Source organism: Oncorhynchus masou, chromosome 29 (assembly GCF_036934945.1).
Source record: "Oncorhynchus masou masou isolate Uvic2021 chromosome 29, UVic_Omas_1.1, whole genome shotgun sequence".
NCBI lineage: Eukaryota > Metazoa > Chordata > Actinopteri > Salmoniformes > Salmonidae > Oncorhynchus > Oncorhynchus masou.
The window spans coordinates 8,681,857-8,704,401 of NC_088240.1; the positions used below are offsets into that span (position 1 = coordinate 8,681,857).

A 22,545-nucleotide genomic window follows, 5' to 3' on the forward strand; every position below is an offset into this window, starting at 1 on the left:
GTCATTGAAAGTGGAGACACGGTCAAGTTAAATAAAGGTTAAATATATCTATATTTATTTAAATTGGATAATTAGGGCAACACCTCTAGTTGTACTAGTTAGACTGGCCTCATCAATGATTAACCCAATCAATGGGCAAGGGGTGGGAAAGAGTCCTGAAATTTTACTGAAATCAAATCAACTTTTTTAAATTTTATTTCTGCAGATGTTTATCGCAGGTGCAGCGAAATGCTGATGTTTCTAGCGCCAACAGGGCTAATGCAAAACAAATATACATAAATACCCTAAATCTAAATAAAGAAATTAAGAAACATCAGAACGAGCAATGTCCGAGTCCGGAATGTACATGTCTATGTATATAATGGTGTGTATAGATATGTTAGACATTATATGAATAGAAAAGGTGTATACAGCAGTAGTTATATAGGATGAACTAGAATACAGTAGATACATATGAAGTGGACAGCAGTAGTTATATAGGATGAACTAGAATACAGTAGATACATATGAAGTGGACAGCAGTAGTTATATAGGATGATCCTTGACTAGAATACAGTAGATACATATGAAGTGGACAGCAGTAGTTATATAGGATGAACTACAATACAGTAGATACATATGAAGTGGACAGCAGTAGTTATATAGGATGAACTACAATACAGTAGATACATATGAAGTGGACAGCAGTAGTTATATAGGATGAACTAGAATACAGTAGATACATATGAAGTGGACAGCAGTAGTTATATAGGATGATCCTTGACTAGAATACAGTAGATACATATGAAGTGGACAGCAGTAGTTATATAGGATGAACTAGAATACAGTAGATACATATGAAGTGGACAGCAGTAGTTATATAGGATGAACTAGAATACAGTAGATACATATGAAGTGGACAGCAGTAGTTATATAGGATGAACTACAATACAGTAGATACATATGAAGTGGACAGCAGTAGTTATATAGGATGAACTACAATACAGTAGATACATATGAAGTGGACAGCAGTAGTTATATAGGATGAACTAGAATACAGTAGATACATATGAAGTGGACAGCAGTAGTTATATAGGATGAACCTTGACTACAATACAGTAGATACATATGAAGTGGACAGCAGTAGTTATATAGGATGAACTAGAATACAGTAGATACATATGAAGTGGACAGCAGTAGTTATATAGGATGATCCTTGACTAGAATACAGTAGATACATATGAAGTGGACAGCAGTAGTTATATAGGATGAACTAGAATACAGTAGATACATATGAAGTGGACAGCAGTAGTTATATAGGATGATCCTTGACTAGAATACAGTAGATACATATGAAGTGGACAGCAGTAGTTATATAGGATGAACTAGAATACAGTAGATACATATGAAGTGGACAGCAGTAGTTATATAGGATGAACTAGAATACAGTAGATACATATGAAGTGGACAGCAGTAGTTATATAGGATGACAGGAACTGGAAGCTGTTTCTCAGTCTCTCGGTCCCAGCGTTGATGCAGCTGTACTGCCTTCACCTTCTAGTAGCATGGTGAAGAGACCGTGGCTCGGATGGCTGAGGTCCTTGATGATCTTCTTGGGCCTTCCTGTGAACACCGGGTGCTGTAGGTGTCCTGGATAGTCCTATTCCTGTCCTGACAGACGGTCCTAGAAAACACATCCTATTAAGATTACTGTTATTTTATAGATTTTTCTTAAAACTAGTTCAGTCCTCACGTGATTAGTAACGCATGGGAAATGTGTGTTTTTTGTCGGTGAGTAACATTCCAGCCAAACATTCTAATGTACTGTATGCGCAATAGATTTCTGTCTCGCTCAGTGCACTGGTTAATTGATCAGAGGGTTTTTAGAAGAAGAAATAAACAATTAACTCCTACCAGTGAAAAGCCCTTGCCCAGGGGAAGTGGATAACTAGCTGCATGAGATGAGAGCACTCAGCATGAGAGGGTGCTTCTGAATCAGTTCCAGCTCTCCTCGATCCAAACGCTGACTCGTACTACTGCTGTGAAACCATCAGCACCATGTCAAGGGTCGTACCACACAAAAAGGCCAGGACAATTCACATATTCATTGACTGGCTGACAACATAGAGTATGTCACAGAGACTATAATAAAATGACAGTGCTATGTATTCTGATTTATGTTCAACCTTCTTTATATATTCAAGAGTAATGGCTACATTCATTTGTATTAGACTACTTTTTGACCCTTGTTATAAAAACTGTACTGAAAGTGGATCAATTTATTCTTTGAATCACATGATTCAGCCTAATGCCACCTTGTTTACTACCAACATCTTTGTGTGCAGCATTTGATACTCAGGTGTTGCACAGCTAAGGAATGCTCAACACAGTTATTTCATAATTTGATAGCCGGTTATTATGTTTTGTTTGGCTTGGTAATAACAGGGCCATGAGGATGACATAAAGGCAGAGAGACCTCCCCAAGCTGTTGGTTAATTCTCTGTAGGCTGCAAGGGAATATAAAGAATAGACTATTACAGGCCAACAGAGCTTCCTCTCACAGGAAGCTACTCCCACAATCCTTTTCCCCAAAGGTCCAGAATGAGCAGAGAAGTCAAACAGTTCCCAACAACTGCCTCCAGCTCACCAGAGAATACACTGCACCTTTGATCAAATATTCAACAGTGCATTTACATGTAATCTAATAAGGTTTTACTAAAGCATACACAATCACTGTGGCTACTGGAATTTACGCATATTTTGAATAATATTTTACAATGTCAAGTCAACGTGTAAAAAGACTCCATATATTTCATACTATGGTCCAAAAGTTGGTATTTCCAAGTGATTTCTTTCAGTGTTTTTTTCCCAGACGGTGATGTGATCACACAGCTATCTCACTGTGGACTGACGCCCATGCCCATATTAGGACGTGGGAGGGAAAAAAATGTTTTTTTCCTGTAGAGGAATTTGTCTGTTTCTCTATTGGGTCTGTCCACACACAAAGGTAGCCTGTTTCTGAATGGTTTGAGTGACAAACACTGATCCTGTGCACCAAGGAGGAGGTGTGAAACACTGGAAAAGGACTTCTTAAGGATGGGAGAGCAGTACAGTTTATGATGGAGACTTTTTTCTCCCTCACCAACTTTAAACATCAACTATCTGAGCAGCTCACTGCAGCAGTACATAGTCCATCTGTAAATAGCCCACCCAATCTACCTACCTCATCCCCATACTGTTTTTATTTTATTTACTTTTCTGCTCTTTTGAACACCAGTATCTCTACTTGCACATCATCATCTGCTCATCTATCACTCCAGTGGTAATCTGCTAAATTGTAATTATTCACTCCTATGGCCTATTTTTTGCCTTACCTCCTCATGCGTTTTGCACACACTGTACAGTATATAGACTGTATTTTTTCTACTGTGTCATTGACTTGTTTATTGTGTTATTGGCTTGTTTATTGTTTACTCCATGTGTAACTCTGTGTTGTTGTCTGTGTCACACTGCTTTGCTTTATCTTGGCCAGGTCGCAGTTGCAAATGAGAACATGTTCTCAACTAGCCTACCTGGTTAAATAAAGGTGAAATAAAAAAAATAAAAATAAAAAATGATTCCATGTTGTTGTCATTGTATCAACTTTATTCATGTCTGAAGGCAGTGTTTCTGTTTCCTGAGCGTTATCATACATACTGTCCAGCTATCAAGCCTCTGGGAGTTTACTCCAGCTCCTATTGCAGAAATTAATCTAAATGAGTCAAGTTATATACTGTTATATACTGTATAGGCAAGTCAGTTATGAACAAATTCTTATATACAATGACGGTCTCCTGCGGGAACGGGAGCTGGGATTTAAAAAAATAGGACAAAACACACATCACGACAAGAGAGACAACACAACACTACACTAAGACAACAACATAGCATGGCAGCAACACAAAGGGACAAAGGGAATTCTGACTGAGTAAGATGTCGGTGTCAGACCTGTTTCCTTAGGGCTACTCACATAAGACTGTTGAAAGTGGGCTAAACTTTGGTTTGTAACCTGCTAGAAGTCTTAAAAAGATGGAAGTGGTTTCTATCTACCGTACAGAAGAATGCTCTCAAACAGTGTTAAAGTCTGCTGCAGATTTTTTTATTTTACCAGGCAAGTCAGTTAAGAACAAATTCTTATTTTCAATGGCGGCCTGGGAACAGTGGGTTAACTGCCTGTTCAGGGGCAGAACGACAGACTTGTACCTTGTTCGGGGATTTGATCTTGCAACCTTCCGGTTACTAGTCCAACGCTCTAACCACTTGGCTACAACCACGATAAAGGCTGCTGTAGTACTGTGGAATTCCTTTGGGAGAAATATTCCTTGGAAATCAGCTATTGCCAGTGGAGTCTTCATCAGATGAGCCAATCAGCTATTGCCAGTGGAGTCTTCATCAGATGAGCCAATCAACTATTGCCAGTGGAGTCTTCATCAGATGAGCCAAGCAGACATTCCCTTGTTGAACTGAGAGAGATGCAGCTGGTGCAAAGTGACATTTGCATGCAACCTTTCATCTGAAGGAAATTTGCCCTGCTGAGAGCAGTAGCACTCCAGCTGTGAACCTGGCACACACACACACACACTCACGCAGGCACGCACGCACACTTACACACACACTCCCCACTTACTCATGCACAGTTACAACTCCTCCCCCAGCCCGTCCTCCCCCAGCTCGTCAGAACATGGCAGGACATGCACACTAAAGCCAAACGCAAACAGGCAGAGATTGCTCAACACATGAAATCCCTGTCTGACAGGTCAGTACCAACACAGTGTCTCTGCAACATTAGAGGCTTGTTGGACACAGCCATTAGGAATACACATTGGTAAACAGGCCCTGACATACTGCGATGGCAATCTCCCTCTGTAGCTTTGTGTGCAAGGACAGAGTGAGGTCACACTCAGAACTCGGTAGTGGCAGACTTTTGTTTTGCATGCGCTACATGCGGCTATATTGGTCCACTAATACAGGACTAGTGAAGAGACAGCAGAGGGACCTTCTGAGGCCCATGGGTAGAGACAGCAGAGGGACCTTCTGAGGCCCATGGGTAGAGACAGCAGAGGGACATTCTGAGGCCCATGGGTAAAGACAGCAGAGGGACATTCTGAAGCCCATGGGTAGAGACAGCAGAGGGACATTCTGAGGCCCATGGGTAAAGACAGCAGAGGGACATTCTGAGGCCCATGGGTAGAGAATACGGAGGGACATTCTGAGGCCCATGGGTAGAGAATACGGAGGGACATTCTGAGGCCCATGGGTAAAGACAGCAGAGGGACATTCTGAGGCCCATGGGTAGAGAATACGGAGGGACATTCTGAGGCCCATGGGTAGAGAATACGGAGGGACATTCTGAGGCCCATGGGTAAAGACAGCAGAGGGACATTCTGAGGCCCATGGGTAGAGACAGCAGAGGGACATTCTGAGGCCCATGGGTAGAGACAGCAGAGGGACATTCTGAGGCCCATGGGTAAAGACAGCAGAGGGGCATTCTGAGGCCCATGTGTAGAGACAGCAGAGGGACATTCTGAGGCCCATGGGTAGAGACAGCAGAGGGACATTCTGAGGCCCATGGGTAGAGACAGCAGAGGGACATTCTGAGGCCCATGGGTAAAGACAGCAGAGGGGCATTCTGAGGCCCATGGGTAAAGACAGCAGAGGGGCATTCTGAGGCCCATGGGTAGAGACAGCAGAGGGACATTCTGAGGCCCATGGGTAGAGACAGCAGAGGGACATTCTGAGGCCCATGGGTAGAGACAGCAGAGGGACATTCTGAGGCCCATGGGTAGAGACAGCAGAGGGACATTCTGAGGCCCATGGGTAAAGACAGCAGAGGGACATTCTGAGGCCCATGGGTAGAGAATACGGAGGGACATTCTGAGGCCCATGGGTAGAGACAGCAGAGGGACATTCTGAGACCCATGGGTAAAGACAGCAGAGGGACATTCTGAGGCCCATGGGTAGAGAATACGGAGGGACATTCTGAGGCCCATGGGTAAAGACAGCAGAGGGACATTCTGAGGCCCATGGGTAGAGAATAGGGAGGGACATTCTGAGGCCCATGGGTAAAGACAGCAGAGGGACATTCTGAGGCCCATGGGTAGAGACAGCAGAGGGACATTCTGAGGCCCATGGGTAGAGACAGCAGAGGGACATTCTGAGGCCCATGGGTAGAGACAGCAGAGGGACATTCTGAGGCCCATGGGTAGAGACAGCAGAGGGACATTCTGAGGCCCATGGGTAGAGACAGCAGAGGGACATTCTGAGGCCCATGGGTAGAGACAGCAGAGGGACATTCTGAGGCCCATGGGTAGAGACAGCAGAGGGACATTCTGAGGCCCATGGGTAGAGACAGCAGAGGGGCATTCTGAGGCCCATGGGTAAAGACAGCAGAGGGACATTCTGAGGCCCATGGGTAAAGAATACGGAGGGACATTCTGAGGCCCATGGGTAGAGACAGCAGAGGGACAATCTGAGGCCCATGGGTAAAGACAGCAGAGGGACATTCTGAGGCCCATGGGTAAAGGCAGCAGAGGGACATTCTGAGGCCCATGGGTAGAGAATACGGAGGGACATTCTGAGGCCCATGGGTAGAGACAGCAGAGGGACATTCTGAGGCCCATGGGTAAAGACAGCAGAGGGACATTCTGAGGCCCATGGGTAAAGACAGCAGAGGGACATTCTGAGGCCCATGGGTAGAGAATACGTAGGGACATTCTGATGCCCATGGGTAAAGACAGCAGAGGGACATTCTGAGGCCCATGGGTAAAGACAGCAGAGGGACATTCTGAGGCCCATGGGTAGAGAATACGGAGGGACATTCTGAGGCCCATGGGTAAAGACAGCAGAGGGACATTCTGAGGCCCATGGGTAAAGACAGCAGAGGGACATTCTGAGGCCCATGGGTAGAGAATACGGAGGGACATTCTGAGGCCCATGGGTAGAGACAGCAGAGGGGCATTCTGAGGCCCATGGGTAAAGACAGCAGGGGGACATTCTGAGGCCCATGGGTAAAGACAGCAGAGGGACATTCTGAGGCCCATGGGTAAAGACAGCAGAGGGACATTCTGAGGCCCATGGGTAAAGACAGCAGAGGGACATTCTGAGGCCCATGGGTAAAGACAGCAGAGGGACATTCTGAGGCCCATGGGTAGAGAATACGGAGGGACATTCTGAGTCCCATGGGTAAAGACAGCAGAGGGACATTCTGAGGCCCATGGGTAAAGACAGCAGAGGGACATTCTGAGGCCCATGGGTAGAGAATACGGAGGGACATTCTGAGGCCCATGGGTAGAGACAGCAGAGGGACATTCTGAGGCCCATGGGTAGAGAATACGGAGGGACATTCTGAGGCCCATGGGTAGAGACAGGAGAGGGACATTCTGAGGCCCATCGGTAGAGACAGGAGAGGGACATTCTGAGGCCCATCGGTAGAGACAGGAGAGGGACATTCTGAGGCCCATGGGTAGAGACAGCAGAGGGGCATTCTGAGGCCCATGGGTAAAGACAGCAGAGGGACATTCTGAGGCCCATGGGTAAAGACAGCAGAGGGACATTCTGAGGCCCATCGGTAGAGACAGCAGAGGGACATTCTGAGGCCCATGGGTAAAGACAGCAGAGGGACATTCTGAGGCCCATGGGTAAAGACAGCAGAGGGACATTCTGAGGCCCATCGGTAGAGACAGCAGAGGGACATTCTGAGGCCCATCGGTAGAGAGGTGGTTAGAGCGTTGGACTAGTAACCGCAAGGTTGTGAGTTCAAACCCCTGAGCTGACAAGGTACAAATCTGCCGTTCTGCCACTGAACAGGCAGTTAACCCACTGTTCCCAGGCCGTCATTGAAAATAAGAATGTGTTCTTAACTGACTTGCCTGGTTAAATAAAGGTAAAATTAAAAAAATAATAATAATTATCTTCAACTATCTGACATCTGTATCAGGGGTATGTGTGTTTGGGGGGAAGAGAGGAGGGGGGGGGTGACTTGACATGGATCATAAAATCAAAGCTAAGGGTGAAATGCAGAGAAAGAGAGTGAAAGCTTGTTCTTAAAGAGTTGGATTGAATGAAGGTAAATCTAAGGATGAATGCTAACTTTGAACAGGAAAAACAAACCTTGAATTATTGCTTTGCCTTGGTGCTAAAGTTGACATTGTTGAGAATATTGTGGCCTCAGTGGTTGACAATATGTGGACAGCACTGCCCCATGACTCCTGAATGAATACATCAGATAACATGACACTGTAGGTGTGAGGGTTACCATGCCAACAGATGGTCATACTATCAACAAACTATGTGTTGATAAGCAACTGACTACAGTATATTGATAAGCAACTGCTTGCAAAGGTTACTGTTTAGGGTTAGGATAAGGTTTAGAAAAAGGATTAAGGTTGAGTTAAGGTTAGGATAAGGGTTAGGATAATGGTTAAGGTTGAGTTAGGGTAAGGGTTAGGATAATGGTTACAGTTGAGTTAGGGTTAGGGTAAGGGTTAGGGTTAGGATAATGGTTAAGGTTGAGTTAGGGTTAGGGTAAGGGTTAGGTTAAGGTTAGGGTAAGGGTTAGGATAATGGTTAAGGTTGAGTTAGGGTTAGGGTAAGGGTTAGAGTAAGGGTTAGGATAATGGTTACGGTTAGGGAAGGGTTAGGATAATGGTTAAGGTTTAGGATAATGGTTAAGGTTGAGTTAGGGTAAGGGTTAGGATAATGGTTAAGGTAGAGTTAGGGTTAGGGTAAGGGTTAGGATAATGGTTAAGGTTGAGTTAGGGTTAGGGTAAGGGTTAGGATAATGGTTAAGGTAGAGTTAGGGTAAGGTTTAGGATAATGGTTAAGGTTGAGTTAGGGTTAGGGTGAGGGTTAGGATAATGGTTAAGGTAGAGTTAGGGTTCAGGTAAGGGTTAGGATAATGGTTAAGGTTAAGTTAGGGTTAGGGTAAGGGTTAGGATAATGGTTAAGGTTGAGTTAGGGTAAGGGTTAGGGTTAAGGTTAAGGTTGAGTTAGGGTTAGGGTTAGGGTTAGGATAATGGTTAAGGTTGAGTTAGGGTTAGGGTAAGGGTTAGGATAATGGTTAAGGTAGAGTTAGGGTAAGGTTTAGGATAATGATTAAGGTTAGGGTTATTGCTAGAGCTACGGTTAGGGTTCGTAGATAGTTGAATTGCTACAGCTGGACTATTCAAATAAAGCAATACCCTTTAAATGTGTTTGTTTTGGGCTCGTGTTTAAGCAATTATCCCTAAGTCATAGTCACAAGTTCAAATGGCGAAATGCTAATGTCTTCTGCATTTTCAAAAGTTATATCGAGAAATCGAGAAATGAAAGAATTGGCCTCCCGTTGGGCTCAGTATCGCCCTCGTGCAGCAGAGCTACACTGCAACATTGACCGGAGCCCTGTGGGGTAATCTACACGGCTGCAGCTTTGTCTACCTCTCTGAGCACACAACAGGAAGCATGCATAACTTTGATACAGAATCGATTGGAACAGTTTTGAACAGTACTTGTTAAAAGCCACAAAACAAAATGACCACCATGTGTTTTTTCCATGAAATGGTGTGTTATGTGTGCCCAATAGTTATTCTTGTTAACTATTTATGTGAAAAACATTATTTCTATGACAGATTTAGGGCCAATTAAGGCTCTTTTCAGTTGGGTAAGATCCACTCTTCCTTTGCTCTAGTGCTTAATGTTAAAGTCTGATGTTCAACTTGTCATTGAGCCAGAACAGCACAGGAAGTGCCGTTAACAAACCCTCCGAGGTCCCTTAAGTGCCATCACATCCACTCCCTTCCACTTCAGCAGTCATGCACACTTCTCATGTTCCTTTTACAGGCTCTAATCCATCACACCAGTCATCTTTACAGGCTCTAATCCATCACACTAGTCATCTTTCCAGGCTCTGATGCATCACATCAGTCATCTTTAACAGTCTACAGTGTTATACAGGCTCTAATCCATCACACCAGTCATCTTTACAGGCTCGAATCCATCACACCAGTCATCTTTACAGGCTCGAATCCATCACACCAGTCATCTTTACAGGCTCGAATCCATCACACCAGTCATCTTTACAGGCTCGAATCCATCACACCAGTCATCTTTACAGGCTCGAATCCATCACACCAGTCATCTTTACAGGCTCGAATCCATCACACCAGTCATCTTTACAGGCTCGAATCCATCACACCAGTCATCTTTAACAGTCCACAGTGTTAGTTTCCCATTTCCCAATTACAGGCTCTAATCCATCACACCAGTCAAATTTAACAGTTCACATTGTCATACATGCTCTAATTCATCACACCAGTCTTCTTTAACAGTCTACAGTGTAATACAGGCTCTAATCCATCACACCAGTCTTCTTTAACAGTCTACAGTGTTTGTCATCCCACCATGAGAAGAGTCCATGGGGCGGCAGTGTAGCCTTGAGGTTAGAGCGTTGGACTAGTAAACGAAAGGTTGCTAGATCGAATCCTCGAGCTGACAATGACGAGCTGTCATTCTGCCCCTGAACAAGGCAGTTAACCCACTGTTCCCAGGCCGTCATTGAAAATAAGAATTTGTTCTTAACTGACTTGCCTAGTTAAATAAAGGTAACACACGCATATAGTCTTGTGGCTGTACAGCAATCATGTTACCGCTTGTTTATGTTCTGGTTCTGGCTGGATTTGGAGATACTACAGTCTAAAGATAAAATGTGCAGTCAGTCCTCCAAAACACAACAATAACATCATGACTACCCGGCTAGTCTTTATCAAGAAGTTTGAAAGTTTCTTCAAATTCAGTCGCAAAAACCATCAAGCGCTAGTGATGAAACTAGCTCTCATGAGGACCGCCACAGGAAAGGAAGACCCAGAGTTACCTCATTAAAGTTACCAGCTTCAGATAATGCTTCAGCGAGTTCATGTAAAATGAACTGCTAAGAGGAGACTGCATGAATCAGGCCTTCATGGTCTAAATGTGGCAAAGAAACCACTACTAAAGGACACCGATATGAAGAAGAGACTTGCTTGGGCCAAGAAACACGAGCGACGGACATTAAGAAGAAGAAACACGAGCGACGGACATTAGACCGGTGGAAAACTGTCCTTTGTTTGGATGATCCTAAATTTGAGATGCTTGGTTCCAATTGTGAGAAGCAGAGTAGGTGAACGGATGATCTCCGCATGTGTGGTTCCCACCGTGAAACATGGAGGAGGAGGCGTGATGGTGTGGGGGTGCTTTGCTGGTGACACTGTCATGATTCATGTAGAATTCAAGGCACACTTAACTAGCATTACCACAGATTTCTGCAGTGAAAAGCCATCCCATCTGGTTTGATCTTAGTGGGAAAATAATTTGTTTTTCAACAGGACAATGACCAACACACCTCCAGGCTGTGTAAGGGCTATTTGACCAAGAAGGAGAATGATGGAGTGCTGCATCAGATGTCCTGGCATCCACAATCACCCGACAACCAAATTGAGATGGTTTGGGATGAGGTGGAACGCAGAGTGAAAGAAAAGCAGCCAACAAGTGCTCAGCATATCAAATCAAATGTATTTATATAGCCCTTCGTACATCAGCTGATATCTCAAAGTGCTGTACAGAAACCCAGCCTAAAACCCCAAACAGCAAGCAGGTGTTGAAGCACGTTGGCTAGGAAAAACTCCCTGGAAAGGCCAAAACCTAGGAAGAAACCTATAGAGGAACCAGGCTATGAGGGGTGGCCAGTACTCTTCTGGCTGTGCCGGGTGGAGATTATAACAGAACATGGCCAAGATGTTCAAATGTTCATAAATGACCAGCATGGTCAAATAATAGGTCTGGGACAGGTAGCATGTCTTGTGAACAGGTCAGGGTTCCATAGCCGCAGACAGAAAAGTTGAAACTGGAGCAGCACGACCAGGTGGACTGGGGACAGCAAGGAGTCATCATGCCAGGTAGTCCTGAGGCATGGTCCTAGGGCTCAGGTCCTCCGAGAGAGAGGAAGAAAGAGAGAAAGAGAGAATTAAAGAGAGCATACTTAAAATCACACAGGACACCGGATAAGCATATGTGGGAACTCCTTTAAGACGGTTGGAAAAGCATTCCCGGTGAAGCTGGTTGAGAAGATCCCAAGCGTGTGCAAAGCTGTCATCAAGGCAATTTATGTATTTGTTATTTATTTTACCTTTATTTAACTAGGCAAGTCAGTTAAGAACAAATTCTTATTTACAACAACGGCCTACCAAAAGGCAAAAGGCCTCCTGCAGAAATGGGGGCTGGGATTAAAAATAAAAATAAATTAAATGAAAGTATAGGGTAAAACACACATCACGACAAGATAGACAACACAACACTACATGAAGAGAGACCTAAAACAACAAATATTAACTTGGTACAAAGAGTAGTTCAACTACCTTAGCTCTACAAATACAATTCCAGTGTGCGTGTTGTTTTCATTCATGGTTTGTGAGTAAGAACACTGCCAGGTAGCATAGGCAGGAAGTGGTTTTAACAGCAGGAGATTCATGCTGACGGCAAGACTCCTGCTACAGTAACATCTGGGCCTTGTTGTCGACAAGTATGCTGTGTGTGCTCTAACCTACCCAAGCGTCAGACATAGAATTACATTGCATTTACAGGACTATATGCTATTCATGGCAGTCATGTTTCTCAATGTACATTTCCTCCCTTGTTCAAAAGCAGCTCAGTGTAGAGATTTGAGGTTGGGTTAGGTACGATACCGTCTGCAACAAGCATCCACTATGCCCTGTGTAGCTGTCGGGTACTGTATACCCAGAACAATCTCTGGCCCTGGGAGTATAAGGAAAGAAGACAAACAAGAATTCTGTGCAAAAAGCCCCAAAAGTGATGAGATGTTTATCTTCTCAGGACAGCCACAGTAGAGATTCCATGTATTACTACATTCCATAGATAAGTTTAAAACCCTGTAGTGGCTTCAGAAGGCTTGATGAGAACCGTCAGAGGAATGTTCTTATCTGTTACTCCTCGCTGCTTCTAAAGCTTGTCTGGCAGGATTAGTCCTACAGACTCTAGGCCAGATACAGCTTGTCTGTAGTATTAGTCCTACAGGCTCTAGGCCAGATACAGCTTGTCTGTAGTATTAGTCCTACAGGCTCTAGGCCAGATACAGCTTGTCTGTAGTATTAGTCCTACAGGCTCTAGGCCAGATACAGCTTGTCTGGCAGTATTAGTCCTACAGCCTCTAGGCCAGATACAGCTTGTCTGGCAGTATTAGTCCTACTGCCTCTAGGCCAGATACAGCTTGTCTGGCAGCATTAGTCCTCTTGCCTCTAGGCCAGATACAGCTTGTCTGGCAGTATTAGTCCTACTGCCTCTAGGCCAGATACAGCTTGTCTGTAGTATTAGTCCTACAGGCTCTAGGCCAGATACAGCTTGTCTGGCAGTATTAGTCCTACTGCCTCTAGGCCAGATACAGCTTGTCTGGCAGTATTAGTCCTACTGCCTCTAGGCCAGATACAGCTTGTCTGGCAGTATTAGTCCTACTGCCTCTAGGCCAGATACAGCTTGTCTGGCAGTATTAGTCCTACTGCCTCAAGGCTAGATACAGCTTGTCTGTAGTATTAGACCTACAGGCTCTAGGCCAGAGACAGCTTGTCTGTAGTATTAGTCCTACAGCCTCTAGGCCAGAGACAGCTTGTCTGTAGTATTAGTCCTACAGCCTCTAGGCCAGATACAGTTTGTCTAGGCAGTATTAGTCCTACAGCCTCTAGGCCAGATACAGCTTGTCTGTAGTATTAGTCCTACAGACTCTAGGCCAGATACAGCTTGTCTGTAGTATTAGTGCTACAGACTCTAGGCCAGAGACAGCTTGTCTGTAGTATTGTCCTACAGGCTCTAGGCCAGATACAGCTTGTCTGGCAGTATTAGTCCTACTGCCTCTAGGCCAGATACAGCTTGTCTGGCAGCATTAGTCCTCTAGCCTCTAGGCCAGATACAGCTTGTCTGGCAGTATTAGTCCTACTGCCTCTAGGCCAGATACAGCTTGTCTGGCAGTATTAGTCCTACTGCCTCAAGGCTAGATACAGCTTGTCTGTAGTATTAGACCTACAGGCTCTAGGCCAGATACAGCTTGTCTGTAGTATTAGACCTACAGGCTCTAGGCCAGAGACAGCTTGTCTGTAGTATTAGTCCTACAGCCTCTAGGCCAGAGACAGCTTGTCTGTAGTATTAGTCCTACAGGCTCTAGGCCAGAGACAGCTTGTCTGTAGTGTTAGTCCTACAGCCTCTAGGCCAGATACAGCTTGTCTGTAGTATTAGACCTACAGGCTCTAGGCCAGATACAGCTTGTCTGTAGTATTAGACCTACAGGCTCTAGGCCAGAGACAGCTTGTCTGTAGTTTTGGCCCTAACACAGGGATGGATCCTAATCAAAATGCATTGTGAGGATCTGTAAGGTTGTGGGGTCATCATACGGCAGTGTAGCCTAGTGGTTAGAGCGTTGGACTGGTAACTGGAAGGTTGCAAGTTCAAATCCCCGAGCTGACCAGGTACAAATCTGTCGTACAGGCAGTTAACCCACTGTTCCTAGGCCGTCATTGAAAATAAGAGTTAGTTCTTAACTGACTTGCCTAGTAAAATAAATAAAAATACTACAGTATCAACTTTTAGCATGCTGAAGACCAACTCCTGTGGATATATTATTGTAGTGTAAAGCCTGTCCGTCGTGAAATAAGGTAACTAGTTGCCAATGCTGTAAAAAAGTAGGCTACAATCTGAATCTTACTACAAATCAACTTCCAATGCAGTGTGTGAGTTTGTGTGTCTGTTCTTCCTAAGCCTGTTCGAGCTCTTCAGACAAAGCCTCTTTTGCACTTTGTCTTCTGTCTTCCTCTCTTTGTAACGTGTTTCTGTTCCCTTCATAGCTGGCTCCTTCCTGTCCACATAGGGCACCAGTTCAGAGGAATCTGTGGGGGTTCCACACCAGCTCTATGTGGGAGTCCTCAAATGGAAGCTCTTTTTTTACTAACTTTCAACACAAAATGTTGAATACGAATACTTCTTGTGATGTTTCACAAAAGTTTGAGATGAATCGTACAGATTTTCATACATGTTGACAAGAATGATTCTCTCAACGAGGAAGTGTTGCTGTAGGATGCTTATTGTTAAACGAAAATCTTCAGAAATGCTGTGTGAGGTCATATCCTTGCAGCGGAATTTAAAGCTATCAATAACCTGGATATTTTCTATTGTTCAGTTGGCTCTGGGTCTTGTCACATTATCCAATAGGACTTGAAACAGGAAATTAAATGTGGTCGTTCTCGTTTTCACTGACTCAAAGGCTTATGAACCCCTAGACAACGACCCTGTCCTGAGCCATTGTGTACGCTCACATTTTTTGACCAAACATTTGGGTAATTTAGGGCAAGCTTCATATTCAGTACCGGATATTGATATTGAATCAATGTAGTTTGTATTGCTACAGCATCAGTTCAGCATTGGACTCCCGAGTGCCACAGCGGTCAAAGGCAATGCATCTCAGTGCTCGAGGTGTTACTACAGACACCCTGGTTCGATTCCAGGCTTTATCACATCCGGCCGTGATTGGGAGTCACATAGACTGTCATTGTAAGTAAGAATTTGTACTTAACTGACTCGCCTAGTTAAATAAAGGTTAAATTAAAAAAAATAGAAAAATGTCATGTCTACTATATCTATGAGGGAAAACTAGCTCAAGGCTTGAAGCCCTCAACTTTGACCCTTAGGACCTGACCTGGTTAAGGGGTCAAACTGACTGCAGTCATTTGAGCCATACGCTCTTGTTGACATGAACGGAAAGTGAGCTACTGTTCATCTATGCCAATATGTCTCACTTCCTGTCCCAGTTTCTTAAGACTACTGATATGTGTTGTTCTCCCAATAGACATGGTTAGTTAATGCGGCTTTACCCTTCGATGGTACAGACATGACCCAAAACAAGACGAGACATGACCCAAAACACTGTGAAGAATTTTATTCTCCTGATATGAGCCGTTAGTTAAAACATATTACTGTGTCTTGACCCTACCCTGATGCATAAGCCTAAGTGCAAAGTAGTTGATATAAGGGGAGTTAGCTCTTGTGAAAGCTTCAAGGAAGTGCAGCTAAGAGAGCTACTCAGGAATGACTCACCCTCACCAGAGGACCAAGTGGTATGTACTGTGGGATATCTGGAATGTGTATTAGATCTCCAAACACTAATAGTTAGAAAAGGACAATTCAAAGGTTACACTGAAAGGTCTTGTCACATTTGTGTCTTCTTTTTCCTGATTAGCTTGATAACATCTGCTAAGGGGAAAGACACACCTTAATTCAAAGGACACAGCTTTCATTTGAGCCAACGTTGGTTATTGGAGAGGAAAGGGAAATTGCTTGGCAGAGGCCTGGGGTAAAATCCAGGCTCATTTGACTCAAGGGGATCTGAGGTCTCTCATCACCATGGACAGTGGTAGGGGTTGGTGATTAAACACAGAAAACAAATAGCACATTCCTCAAATATCTAACCCTGAAGCTCAACTGGAATACCTGAATAGCTGCAGGAGAACGAATACAACACGTCTTAGCTTTGCAGGGGATTCAGAGTAGCCACATTGGCCTAGGTTGATGTGTTTCACTCTTGTGGGGTCTAGTCTAGTGAGAGTACATGTCTCTCAGAGAGGAAAATAAGGCACAGCCAATGAGAGCTCTACATCCTAACACAACACTGGCTGAAGGCACAGCTAATGAGAGCTCTACATCCTAACACAACACTGGCTGAAGGCACAGCCAATGAGAGCTCTACATCCTAACACAACACTGGCTGAAGGCACAGCCAATGAGAGCTCTTCATCCTAACACAACGCTGGCTGAAGGCACAGCCAATGAGAGCTCTACATCCTAACACAACACTGGCTGAAGGCACAGCTAATGAGAGCTCTTGGAGTTTTGTGGATCAAACATGGAGTTTTGTGGATCAAACTGAAGAATTAAGGTTTTTGGGAGCAGACATGAGATACTATTATCCAATAACTGCAATCTTGATCTTTTTTCAGTTCACATGACATATAATTTCACAATGTGAAACACTGACACACACTTACAGATGGGGGATCTTAATTTGATCACTCTTTTGTTTCTGAGAATTTGTATCAACCCCTGCAAATTATTTTCCTGAATTCACATAATAATTCACATTTCCTGTTGCTTCATAATTATTTTCCTTTTGTAGCAAACTGATCAATTTAAGATCCTACATATGTAGGTACAGTATACAGTCATAAGATCTATAACTCTACAGCTTCCTCTATTGCCTCAATGGACCAGGCTCTCAGGACAAGAATCCTGGAAGTGAACGGAATGAGCTGGCTTGTCTGTGACTATGACAGAGCTAATGAGCCACCATTAGCCAACCAGAATGAATAAGTAATGGACAGACATGCTACAAAACTCCAGGGAGGGCCTGCCCGAGTATCGTCATCAAGCACCCGCTAATAACATGGCACAATAGTGTTTGTTGGAAAATTAATGAGCAGATAACGGCAGGTGTCCAGCCAACGAGTGTTTAGCCCGTCACACCAGAAATAGCGGAGTGAGAGTAGCTCCCTGATCTCATGGAGAGGCTAGCTGCCAGTCAAACCCTGCGGTCTGACTCACTGCATGACTGAGTTCCAGTGCCTGTTAGAATCATGGATAGGCCTAAAGCCATTAAGACGTGAGGACAAGAGATGTTCATGGTTTAACTTGACCTATGGCCTTTAACAGATGTGTTCGGTTGAGGTTCACGACACCTTGGCTTGATGACCTGACTGAAAAATGCAAAGACAAATGTGATCGCAACTATGGACGAAAGAAAGTTACAGCTGACGCAAGCCAAATGTAACTGTGACTGTGAGTACAACCAACAAAGCACAATCTGAAACTACTGTATACCACCAGCAGTGTTGGGGAAGCTACTCTGAAAATATAGTTTACCAATCTGCCAATTACTTCACTCTGGAAGAAGTTAAGATACACTAAAGCTGGCCATTATGAAAAATATAGTTTACTGAATTAAATTAGTTGGAAAAAGTAGTTCACTGCATCCAAACTACATTGTGATGAATTATCATGTCTAAATCTGAACCGTCATAGACTACACATTCCAACAACAGATAGATCACTGTGGAGTCAGATGTTAACACAATGTGTAATTTGGCCTTTTAAACACAACAACTATGAATGAGGCAGGTCTGATACCGACAAAGAAAGGAATTCTAGCCGTCTTCACCCAATCTTTTGTTGTTGCAAAAACAGTAGTGTGTAGTTCCAGTAGTTAGCCACACCGCTACATGGTAAAACAGTAGTGTGTAGTTCCAGTAGTTAGCCACACCGCTACATGGTAAAACAGTAGTGTGTAGTTCCAGTAGTTAGCCACACCGCTACATGGTAAAACAGTAGTGTGTAGTTCCAGTAGTTAGCCACACCGCTACATGGTAAAACAGTAGTGTGTAGTTCCAGTAGTTAGCTACACCGCTACATGGTAAAACAGTAGTGTGTAGTTCCAGTAGTTAGCCACACCGCTACATGGTAAAACAGTAGTGTGTAGTTCCAGTAGTTGGCTACACCTCTACATGTTAAAACAGTAGTGTGTAGTTCCAGTAGTTAGCCACACCGCTACATGGTAAAACAGTAGTGTGTAGTTCCAGTAGTTAGCCACACCGCTACATGGTAAAACAGTAGTGTGTAGTTCCAGTAGTTAGCCACACCGCTACATGGTAAAACAGTAGTGTGTAGTTCCAGTAGTTAGCTACACCGCTACATGGTAAAACAGTAGTGTGTAGTTCCAGTAGTTAGCCACACCGCTACATGGTAAAACAGTAGTGTGTAGTTCCAGTAGTTAGCCACACCGCTACATGGTAAAACAGTAGTGTGTAGTTCCAGTAGTTAGCCACACCGCTACATGGTAAAACAGTAGTGTGTAGTTCCAGTAGTTAGCCACACCGCTACATGGTAAAACAGTAGTGTGTAGTTCCAGTAGTTAGCCACACCGCTACATGGTAAAACAGTAGTGTGTAGTTCCAGTAGTTAGCCACACCGCTACATGGTAAAACAGTAGTGTGTAGTTCCAGTAGTTAGCCACACCGCTACATGGTAAAACAGTAGTGTGTAGTTCCAGTAGTTAGCTACACCGCTACATGGTAAAACAGTAGTGTGTAGTTCCAGTAGTTAGCCACACAGCTACATGGTAAAACAGTAGTGTGTAGTTCCAGTAGTTAGCCACACCGCTACATGGTAAAACAGTAGTGTGTAGTTCCAGTAGTTAGCCACACCGCTACATGGTAAAACAGTAGTGTGTAAATCCAGTAGTTAGCCACACCGCTACATGGTAAAACAGTAGTGTGTAAATCCAGTAGTTAGCCACACCGCTACATGGTAAAACAGTAGTGTGTAGTTCCAGTAGTTAGCCACACCGCTACATGGTAAAACAGTAGTGTGTAAATCCAGTAGTTAGCCACACCGCTACATGGTAAAACAGTAGTGTGTAGTTCCAGTAGTTAGCCACACCGCTACATGGTAAAACAGTAGTGTGTAGTTCCAGTAGTTAGCCACACCGCTACATGGTAAAACAGTAGTGTGTAGATCCAGTAGTTAGCCACACCGCTACATGGTAAAACAGTAGTGTGTAGTTCCAGTAGTTAGCCACACCGCTACATGGTAAAACAGTAGTGTGTAGTTCCAGTAGTTAGCCACACCGCTACATGGTAAACAGTAGTGTGTAGTTCCAGTAGTTAGCCACACAGCTACATGGTAAAACAGTAGTGTGTAGTTCCAGTAGTTAGCCACACCACTACATGGTAAAACAGTAGTGTGTAGTTCCAGTAGTTAGCTACACCGCTACATGGTAAAACAGTAGTGTGTAGTTCCAGTAGTTAGCCACACCGCTACATGGTAAAACAGTAGTGTGTAGTTCCAGTAGTTAGCCACACCGCTACATGGTAAAACAGTAGTGTGTAGTTCCAGTAGTTAGCTACACCGCTACATGGTAAAACAGTAGTGTGTAGTTCCAGTAGTTGGCTACACCTCTAAATGTTAAAACAGTAGTGTGTAGTTCCAGTAGTAAGCTACACCGCTACATGGTAAAATAGTAGTGTGTAGTTCCAGTAGTTAGCTATACCGCTACATGGTAAAACAGTAGTGTGTAGTTCCAGTAGTTAGCTACACCGCTACATGGTAAAACAGTAGTGTGTAGTTCCAGTAGTTAGCTACACCGCTACATGGTAAAATAGTATTGTGTAGTTCCAGTAGTTAGCTACACCGCTACATGGTAAAACAGTAGTGTGTAGTTCCAGTAGTTAGCTACATGGTAAAACAGTAGTGTGTAGTTCCAGTAGTTAGCTACACCGCTACATGGTAAAACAGTAGTGTGTAGTTCCAGTAGTTAGCTACATGGTAAAAGAGTAGTGTGTAGTTCAGTAGTTGGCTACACCTCTACATGTTAAAACAGTAGTGTGTAGTTCCAGTAGTTAGCTACATGGTAAAACAGTAGTGTGTAGTTCAGTAGTTGGCTACACCTCTACATGTTAAAACAGTAGTGTGTAGTTCCAGTAGTAAGCTACACAGCTACATGGTAAAACAGTAGTGTGTAGTTCCAGTAGTTAGCTACACCGCTACATGGTAAAACAGTAGTGTGTAGTTTCAGTAGTTAGCTACACCGCTACATGGTAAAACAGTAGTGTGTAGTTCCAGTAGTTAGCTACACTGCTACATGGTAAAACAGTAGTGTGTAGTTCCAGTAGTTAGCTACATGGTAAAACAGTAGTGTGTAGTTCCAGTAGTTAGCCTCACCGCTACATGGTAAAACAGTAGTGTGTAGTTCCAGTAGTTAGCTACACTGCTACATGGTAAAACAGTAGTGTGTAGTTCCAGTAGTTAGCTACATGGTAAAACAGTAGTGTGTAGTTCCAGTAGTTAGCTACACCACTACATGGTAAAACAGTAGTGTGTAGTTCCAGTAGTTAGCCACACCGCTACATGGTAAAACAGTAGTGTGTAGTTCCAGTAGTTAGCTACACCGCTACATGGTAAAACAGTAGTGTGTAGTTCCAGTAGTTAGCCACACCGCTACATGGTAAAACAGTAGTGTGTAGTTCCAGTAGTTAGCCACACCGCTACATGGTAAAACAGTAGTGTGTAGTTCCAGTACTTAGCCACACCGCTACATGGTAAAACAGTAGTGTGTAGTTCCAGTAGTTAGCCACACCGCTACATGGTAAAACAGTAGTGTGTAGTTCCAGTAGTTAGCCACACCGCTACATGGTAAAACAGTAGTGTGTAGTTCCAGTAGTTAGCCACACCGCTACATGGTAAAACAGTAGTGTGTAGTTCCAGTAGTTAGCCACACCGCTACATGGTAAAACAGTAGTGTGTAGTTCCAGTAGTTAGCCACACCGCTACATGGTAAAACAGTAGTGTGTAGTTCCAGTAGTTAGCCACACCGCTACATGGTAAAACAGTAGTGTTGTAGTTCCAGTAGTTAGCCACACCGCTACATGGTAAAACAGTAGTGTGTAGTTCCAGTAGTTAGCTACACCGCTACATGGTAAAACAGTAGTGTGTAGTTCCAATAGTTAGCTACACCGCTACATGGTAAAACAGTAGTGTGTAGTTCCAGTAGTTAGCCACACCGCTACATGGTAAAACAGTAGTGTGTAGTTCCAGTAGTAAGCTACACCGCTACATGGTAAAATAGTAGTGTGTAGTTCCAGTAGTAAGCTATACCGCTACATGGTAAAACAGTAGTGTGTAGTTCCAGTAGTTAGCTACACCGCTACATGGTAAAACAGTAGTGTGTAGTTCCAGTAGTTAGCTACACCGCTACATGGTAAAACAGTAGTGTGTAGTTCCAGTAGTTAGCTACAGGCTACATGGCAAAACAGTATTGTGTAGTTCCAGTAGTTAGCTACACCGCTACATGGTAAAACAGTAGTGTGTAGTTCCAGTAGTTAGCTACATGGTAAAACAGTAGTGTGTAGTTCCAGTAGTTAGCCACACCGCTACATGGTAAAACAGTAGTGTGTAGTTCCAGTAGTTAGCTACACCGCTACATGGTAAAATAGTAGTGTGTAGTTCCAGTAGTTAGCTACATGGTAAGACAGTAGTGTGTAGTTCAGTAGTTGGCTACACCTCTACATGTTAAAACAGTAGTGTGTAGTTCCAGTAGTTTGCTACACTGCTACATGGGGGGGAAAAGTAATTAACTATTGAAAACATTACCAAGATTTTTTATTTAGTTCAACTACCACCAAGCTACTGCAAAATGTAATTAAATTAAATTAACTCCAGTTAGTCACTGGTGGACACATCGTAGACATACTACAGTGAAGAGCGTTACTGGAAACTCCAGTCAGTCACTGGTGGACATACTCAGTGCTCAGCCAGAATCCTTTTCGGATGTTCCCAAGGTTACATCTGTTGTTACAGAGTTCATCCTCTCCCTGTCCCTGTAGCAGCACTGTCCCCAGCCCAGCCACATCCCCATCGTAACACACTGTGATGAAAGACACGTTAAAAAAACATCAGGCCCAGTTTACATGATGAGGC

At 43.8% G+C, this 22,545-nt stretch overlaps 1 long non-coding RNA gene across 1 annotated transcript; it reads right to left on the minus strand.

The window, feature by feature from the left end:
• Positions 1 to 1,105: 1,105 nt before the first annotated feature.
• Positions 1,106 to 22,451, minus strand: LOC135518953 (uncharacterized). Its single transcript, XR_010452237.1, has 3 exons — positions 22,369 to 22,451; positions 1,894 to 2,018; positions 1,106 to 1,663 (listed from the first exon to the last, which is right to left on the minus strand). It is a non-coding gene; the product is annotated as an uncharacterized LOC135518953 (long non-coding RNA).
• Between the last annotated feature and the right edge of the window lie 94 nt (positions 22,452 to 22,545).